Genomic DNA, 8903 nt, shown 5'->3' on the forward strand with positions numbered 1-8903 from the left:
ACCCATTAATAAGTACATTATTTTAACATTTTTAACTAATCAATATGATAGTTAAATGTACACTAATCACTGATCATTCAGTGAGTAAATTACATTTGAAATCAATACATCTATGTATATAAATAGCAGTCTCGTTGGGCAAATAGCTCACGCATATGTGTACAGCTCGTGCATCTATCGGGCGCGCGCTAACGACTAATATGTTTGTCGGCCGAGAGTGTCTTCTTCCGGTCATTGTTCGAGACGCTGACCGTTATTTTTCCCTGTTTTTTTTTTATCTTCTGTTTTTTTCGTCAAAGTGTATTAACCTATTTCACGATTTTCGGATCGTTTCCTGGTCCCCGAGAGTGCGCAGGAAAAAAAACATACGACACGATTCGAACTGTGCACGACCCGCACATATAATACATATATATATAATATATATATACGTACAAACGGTAGCGGCATACGTGCAGTGATTGTGTGTCCCTTTCGGCCCTGACCCAGTTCCACCGTTCGACATAGTGCGATCCGCACAAGTACAACTCCGCTACAGACGCGCCCACGACAACGACCGAGATAGCGATACAGAAGCGGCTAATCCGTGACCACGGGTGCAGTCTACGTCTCTTCTCTCAGGTTTCACACGAAAAGTCTACGCGCACATTCAAACGAGTGTTATATATGAACAACGTAGACTAGATAACCGGATAACGCGTCTAATAAACGCATAAATAATATATATTCAATAGACGAGCGAAGTGAAGACAAAACAGAAGGACGTGCAACAAGAATAATATTTTAAGAGATACTGCCGGGGGCAGAACATGTAATAACGAGAAACCGTAACTCGTTTCTAAGATCTAGGATAAAACAGAACCCGGTAAGGAAACAACCTATGGATATACTAAAAATTAGGTAAGTTACGCGTGGAGGTTATAAAAGGATAACGTGCAAAAGTATTGGGAGAGGGACCGAATCGGAAGATTTTGGATTTTGATGGAGAATCGACCGTGAGACGGGATGATCCCATACAACGGCCCAATAAAAATTAATTAATTTATACATATATATGATACAATATTAACCGTTTCTAACCAACTTCGGAACCATTATGGTAACGATATTACTGCACACATCACCACTCACTGCGCTCATACTAGTGCAAAAGAATATACGATTACTACAATACAGTGATATTACTGTAGTGGTGTAAATCTATTGTTGTATAACGGAATATTCACACTGAAGGCAAGATAATTGCCAAACACTTAGCGCATCTAATACACACGTATTACGTATATTATACAAACGATCACACGGTATGCCATATTATCTCGGGGTGTACCCGTAAAACATGTGCAAATTAAGTAATACAATAATTATGGTCAATGCGACTACAAAGAACAGTCGTTTTGTTTTTGCCACAGGCGACGTGCATTCGCGGAATCCTCGAGGCCAATATTATATACAAACGAAATGCTTTCGTTCGCCACCGGCGTAAAATAGTCGAAAACAGAGGTGCAATTAAATTACACAACGAATATTTTCACTGAACATTTTCTTTGAGAAACTGGAGAAACGACTTAATTTTAAATAATTGTATTACAATAAATTCAACTGTTGTGATTTACAAATTACACACTCGTAATAATTTAAGTAAAGAAAAAAAAAAAAGAAAGAAGATGTAACGAGTTATAAAACAAGTACACACACCGTAATGCACCTGTACTAACATACAATTATAATATTGTTCGTTGCTATACACAACATTGTTTATACTAATTGCATTATCTCAAATATTATTATCGCACACAATTCGTAAACGAGTTTTCTAAGTGAATTATTTTTTTTATTTTATACTTAACGAATGGCTCCAGTCAAGTTCGCTAAGCAGATATTCGTTGGTATTTTAATGTTGCCACCGCGTATTCCGAGGTCTTTACCCTCAAGCAAATGCGTCTTACAATCTAACGTGTACGGCGGGTATAATACGTAAGTGAGCAACGTGTCCTATCTATCGAAAAAACGGTCTCTATTGAAACGGGACCAGGCACGTGCACGTCATACACTGTATACATGTATACTCGCTGCTGCGGCGTGTATGCAATATTTACGTGATGGTTTTGCAAAAAAGAAAAAAAAGTCATGGTGCAAAAGGCGATGTGAAATGTGCGCGTTCCATACATAAGAGTATAGACAAACGTACGTTTATAGATGTCTTATCCCGTGTCCGGTCTCAATAATATAGAGACCGCGACGCCGCGTTGTAGACGTATATTGCGAGCAGAGACAATAATCGTAACGTCATATCTAAACACGTAAAAGACGACACCATATGGCGAACGCCGTATTGCGTTTATGTGACCGGGGGGAGGTGGTCGAAGGAAACGCGGCCGGGGAGAGTATACGGTCGGTCGGCAGGAGGACAGGATGCTGATCGGATCGGGAGATATTGGTAAAAGTCGCCGCGCGCTTTCGCCGAACGTCTCGCGCCGGGGTCACACACAATACATTATTTTCGCGCAACACACACACACACACACACACACACAACAATCGGTTTGTTTGCGATTTACCGCGACTTTATACAAACTAATTGGAGAAATAAATCTGCGTTCGTGTGTACAGAACAACCTACTATTCTTCCGCGGTAGGAAATGAAAAAAAAAAAATAAAAATTGCGCTCTACCATCGGCGTGTAGTACCTAACTAGCAATGCGCGGCTGTAGGGGGACGAGCGAAAAATAAACGTGTACGACGGCAACACTTATCTCGTCGGTAAAACATTTTCCGCGACCACGACGTCACCGCTACCGTTGCTGCTGCAACTCTATATGCACCGATAGCTGCACCGACGACCATTGTCGCGCCTAAACCCGAATGAATACGTAATAGGATCGCATTGTGTGCCCGACGCATTCTTCGCTGTGTACGGTTTATTCATTATGTACAACATATACACCGTACACTATATATACATTATGGGTCAGTAGTGCACACAACTTATGTGGGTGTGCGTGCGTGTGAGTGTAATTACCATACGAGTGGATTATTAAGTACGTCCTAGATCCCATAGACCTCGCGGACACATTGTCGTTGTATGCGCCATACTATACATACTACTAATGATTTTCTTGTCAATAGTACACGCACACACACACACACCGAACGTTCGTGATTACACGCGACAGCGGGCGATGGATTTGTTTCTTATGGTATAACTATGTACAATACATGGACACGATCACGCGAATATTTACCGACATTTTCGTATAAAGAATTTATCGTCGGGGAAACTGTGTATGCGCGCTCAGAGAGAACGAGGTTGTTCAGAGAATTAGAAAGAACACCGTGGTAAAAAAAGACGTGCTACACTCCTCGAGGGCGTCACAACAACCGATTTTTACGACGCATAAAAGCGCATCGTTCCGCTGTGCGAGTATATTGTAGTTGTTAAAATAAAAAACCCTAGTCGCGTAAATAAACGCGCATATGACCCGAGGACGGCGGGGTTAAGTTATTACCGTGTTTGCAGTAATGCAATAGTGATCGTACCAGAAGCGTCCGCGACCGCGGTTAATGCGTACAACTTAAAATTCGGAGACCGTTTTTGGCGAGCGTTAAGAGCTCGGATGCGTATATCTGCTAGTGCGATAGGTACACGTTCACGACGACAGACGGCTCGTGTGTTAGAGCATATGCATGCGAAGAACGGGGGTGGGCAACACGATTTACCTTAAGTGTTTCTTCGGCATATCACATATACACGTATATAAATATAATACTATGTACACAATCAGTTAACGGTGCATGACGTATACGTATAATATATATATATGTGTGTGTGTGTGTGTGTGTGTGTGTGCGCGCGCGCTCGCGTATATTGAACACCGATTTACAATTAAAATGTGTCGAAATAATAATAATTATAATACATGCTGACAGTACTTAAATATATATATATAAATAAGACACTCGAAAGCTCTCTAAGACAATGCGTCCGTGTCATTGCGATAAGTAACGGATCTCTATAATATATGGGAAACGTTTGTATACAAGTGTATATGATATGGTCATCGCCTCAGCTCTTTTGTGCGTCCGATCACACGTCGATTGACGTATAGCCACGTACGGCGTAGCAACGGAGTTTTAGGTGTTTTAAGTGCACCGTACACGTTTTTGTTCTAATTCATTTCAAGAATATTTTCATTGACGCCCGCGGACCGGATTCCGCTGACCGATTGAATGCACACAACACGGTATAATAGCGTCGAATGTTGGTCAATCCGAGAAACAATAAAAACAAATATATTCTCCATTTTCCGTGCGTTCGTAAACGGAGTCATTTGTTCGCACCCTTAAATCCGAAGAGCACAACTATATAGATTCTATATGAATGTAAACTTGTAGTGCAAGCGTATACGAATTGCGCAAGGATTACCCATTGATATTTTCTGATGACCACACCAATAGAATCCTGAAAATTTTCTCGGGCTGTTACTATACAAAATATATATTATACATTTATTGAAATGGGTTTAATCGAATTAAACGCATTTTAACATAACCAAAAACAAACAATATTAAATTAAAACAAATAAAATTAGGATATACCTAGTACCTTTATTTTATACGTATAATTATAATTTTTTGTTGTTAAATTTTTATTGTTATTATTTCTTTCACTCACTTTTTCATCATTCGTTCAAAATTATGAATTTAAATATATATATTATTATCATAAAATGTTTATGTTAAACAAAGTTAAGTTAACTAAAGTCAGAAAAACTTATTAATAAAAAAAATGTAGCAAAAATTAAAATTGAATATTTTGAATAAAAGTTGGATATATTAAAAAACAATAAAATTTATGATTATGATAATAAATCAAAGGAATAATGGGTGTTAATTGACAAATTACGTAAAAGATCAAAAAAGGATGAGAAAATTGATATTTCTCTATAATATAGGATCAAATTAAAATGTTTATTTGTGGACTGAAACAAAAAATTATCATCGACTCTTAATATCAGCTAAAATTAAATCGAGATCACGAATAACAGGAATGTTATCGTGTGGGTAACATTCGATTTATTAATACGTGAAATACGTTAATACGATGAAAAATAAAAATGGACAGTGGAAAATTTTTAATAAGGAAAATTAACGATTTTTTCTTTCTTAAAAATTTGCGAATCGACTAAAATTCATCCATGATTTGGTCACTCCTGGTATACCAACCACATATAACGTACATTTCATAATAATACAATATCGTAATATTCGATAGACATTCGCAGTTTTTAAAAAAGAAATAATCTAATACTTGACTGCATATAATTATCGTCCTCACGGAAGTTTCGTTAGACGGAGAAAATTTGCGGAAACTCACGGTAACCCGTTACCACCACGATGGCGGAGCGCTACATATATATTACAGTAATATTATTGGTTTTCTTTACTTTCGATGTTTTTAGTGTAATCACCGATTTAGGCGTTAACTCTTCTAAGAATATGACGAAGCAAATAGTTTTTAATTTAAATCGCTCAGTCATTATTTCGTTATATAAGTAGTATATAATGTATAATCTTCTAATAATAAATTTGATATATTCATGCTTAAATAACTATAAATAGTGTTATTTTTATTTTTATTTTTTTAATAATATTAAATACTTAAATAACACTGATCATTAACCTAAGGTACCGTTTACAAACTATAACTTATTTTTACAATACTAAAGATAGCATAAGTTAATTATAGGTATCAGTGGCGGATCTAGGATTTTATCATAGGGGGGGGGGGGGGGGGGATATAAAATATTTTCGTACATAATATGTATAGGTATAATAAACTTTATTCTACTAAATTTACAAAACAAAATTTAATTTTCTTGATGACTGTGCCATTACTCTATGGCTGTATTCCGGATCATAATATAAATACGAGGTGTACATATGTAATCTGATATGAAGTTAGATACTAATGTATACTAGTTTATCCTTCTTGGTTACAAAATAATGAAAACGAAATAATAAAAGAATAGTTTTTATTTAAATGGTGCATGCAAAAATTGAATTGGTTGCAAAAAAAATGTTTTTAACTCTCGGCCCGTGAGGGGGGGGGTCTATCCCCCATATCCACCCCCGTAGATTCGCCACTGATAGGTATAATTAATGGTTTTATCTCAGTCTGGGCGCAACTCTTTTTGCCCAAAAATGACCCTTCTCTTTTCGCCCAAAACTAATTGCAATCTTTTCGCCCACGGTTTCATGTATAACATTTTGGAAAGCATTGTCTCGATAGATTGATTTCGTCAAAGAAAAAATGTTATGTCATGTCATGGATTTAATTTATATATACATGTTTGTTTAGTTGAATGCCATTGATTTAATGAACTCATACCGATTTAACTCTCCTCTATTATACTGTTGGATTGTATATTCGTTTTTTAATTGACGTTCTTTTACTTTCCTATCCTTAGGAATGCGTCATAAGTGGATACTATTTAATTTAATATAAACTTCAGTTTGGACTTTGAAGAAAAGATACGAGGTTAAATATTTGGGACAATAAATAATTATGCATGCAATTGTAATTAGAGTTCTGCATATGTCGGATGGAATTCCCTGTTTATCAAATAGGAGTGAATTAGATGGGAGTAGTCTGTTTAAGCTCTGTTTAAAATGATTTGTTCTCTCCTAGATGTTTTGTCATGATGTACTTTTTGGAAACAGTTTTAATAGCATTACTCAGTTTGTTATTGTCTGGAATAAAATCTGTATACAGTGTTATAATACTACCCAAGTAAATACATCTCCCCGTTTCATGTTTCCAAATGTCGAATCAAAAAAATTTTAATATTATTTATTTTTTGTTACATTCTACAAAAATCGGAGATTCTCATCATTAATTACCTATTTTATAGTTAGGTAATATGCCCGGCGATATTTTCTCAAAAAGCACCATTGTATTTTATTCTCTTAATAACTATAGTTCAGAACAGATAGGGTGGATAATTATCACAACATAATAATAACCTAACCAATAACAGAACGATTTTGATGAAAAACTATTTGATAAACAAACAAGCAGTGCTATAATAACCAATAACTATATTTACTCGTATTTACGAAACTTTCAATGCAGTCGTATAGTATTCTAAATTTTTCTTAAATGATTTAATCAATATTCATATAGCTCATATAGTAAATATTAATATATATATATAGTAAGACCGACAATGTATGACCATTACTATATTATATCCTTGATGCAGCCATTTGCTCAACAAGTCTCGTGGTATGCCGAAAACTTAATGTAGATACACAAAGTAAAACACCCGCACGCTATAGTCGTCGAACAATAAAACGCGTCATGGCATCGCGCAGACATTACGGAAAGACTCTGGGTGAGGTTTAAGTATAACTACCCACACGATAAATATACGATTCTACGCGGAATCAATTTTCTAACAATTCAAAGTCGAAATCTCAATGTCAATCCGACTTGAGCGGGTCTAGTGGATTGAAAAAACCCCCTCTTCGAACAGAAATACGGTTAAAATAAAAAGTCTGTCGATAGAGAAACATTACTCATCGGCGTTTACCCGCGCACGTCGTGTACCACCATCACAAATGTATCACTTATTATACGGTCGTAAATCACAATAGTGATATTATCACAGCGTAATATGTAAAAATGATCCGGACCAAAACGGGCGGGCCTGACTTGATGATATTCAGTCGCTATCGTCACGACCTCAGGACCTCTGCAAACGACGGCGGCTTTCATTCATGTTTTCGTTTATTTTGACTGCTGCGAGCTGGTCTCACGCGCGCGCGCATTGGCACTCTATCACTCGCACACCCTACGCCGATTAAATAACAATGCATCGCGGAGGCGGCGCACAGTAGACAAATATTGTTATTGTCATAAGTACACGGAGGCGGCAGCGGCGATGACCTCGACAACGACCTCGTCCTTGCGACAGAGACCTTTACTCCTCACGCAAGACAGCGAAAATTTGATCGATCCCGAAAAAACGATGCATATCGATCATCGACGCGTGCACAAAGTCTGTGCATAGCTTATACCGGTATTACGGTCGTCGTACACGCGAACCAACCCCGTAACTCACTGGTACTGGTGCGTCGACGGATGTTTCGCAGCCACTCTTCTGCAGGTCACCGTATCGCCTATCGGTTACAATTTGCGAGTCCTGGCATAATGGACTATCTCGTAAATCGCATCACCGCGCATCAGTCATCTAGCTGAACCACGCCGCGCTATCGATCAGCTACGTGAACGGTGGAAACGAAACGTCGTCGAGCGGTATACGCAAAAAAAACGACGTACGCGTGTGTACTCCATCCAGTCCGACACCTAATAACATATTGCTTTTCGTTCCAACTGGTGGCTGTTGGTGTACAACTTCAACTCTCCGATCCAGTCGGTTTTTTTTTGTTTTTGTCTTCTCTTCGAGTTCCTTTAAGGTTTGGCATAATATAACGCGCGTACAACGACATTATAATACTTGGAGCGTTGCCTCCGTCGCGTGTTCCGCGTACCGATGGCGCACGCCAGCACGTTCACCGCACGTTATAAAATTATACAGGTATAATGTAATAAAATAACAATAGTCCTCCGCCGCAGTGTTACTGATATTGTGATTATTAAATATACGCGCGTATAGGCATGCGGAAAAATACCCGCGTCGGCCGTCCGCGGTGCGTGCGCCTCCGTCAAAATGCGCGAGACGAGAACATACGCGGCTTCTACACAGCGCACCGCTGCATCGTTCCACGCGGAAGCGTTTCTCGCGGCAGCAACGTGACGTCACAGCGCCGCTGCCGCCTCCGTCGTCGGAAGTGGCCACCACTGCGGTCGCGGTCGCGTGGAAGGGGCACCGAGGCCC

General features: G+C 38.4%; 1 protein-coding gene across 1 annotated transcript in view; it reads right to left on the reverse strand.

The window, feature by feature from the left end:
• LOC112687576 (autophagy-related protein 16-1) overlaps positions 1-8903 on the reverse strand; it is a 179411-nt gene that overhangs the window by 131377 nt on the left and 39131 nt on the right. The gene's annotated exons all lie outside the window — the stretch shown is intronic.

The sequence above is a fragment of the Sipha flava genome, unplaced genomic scaffold (genome assembly GCF_003268045.1).
Source record: "Sipha flava isolate LNK unplaced genomic scaffold, YSA_version1 35a_pilon_pilon, whole genome shotgun sequence".
Lineage (NCBI taxonomy): Eukaryota > Metazoa > Arthropoda > Insecta > Hemiptera > Aphididae > Sipha > Sipha flava.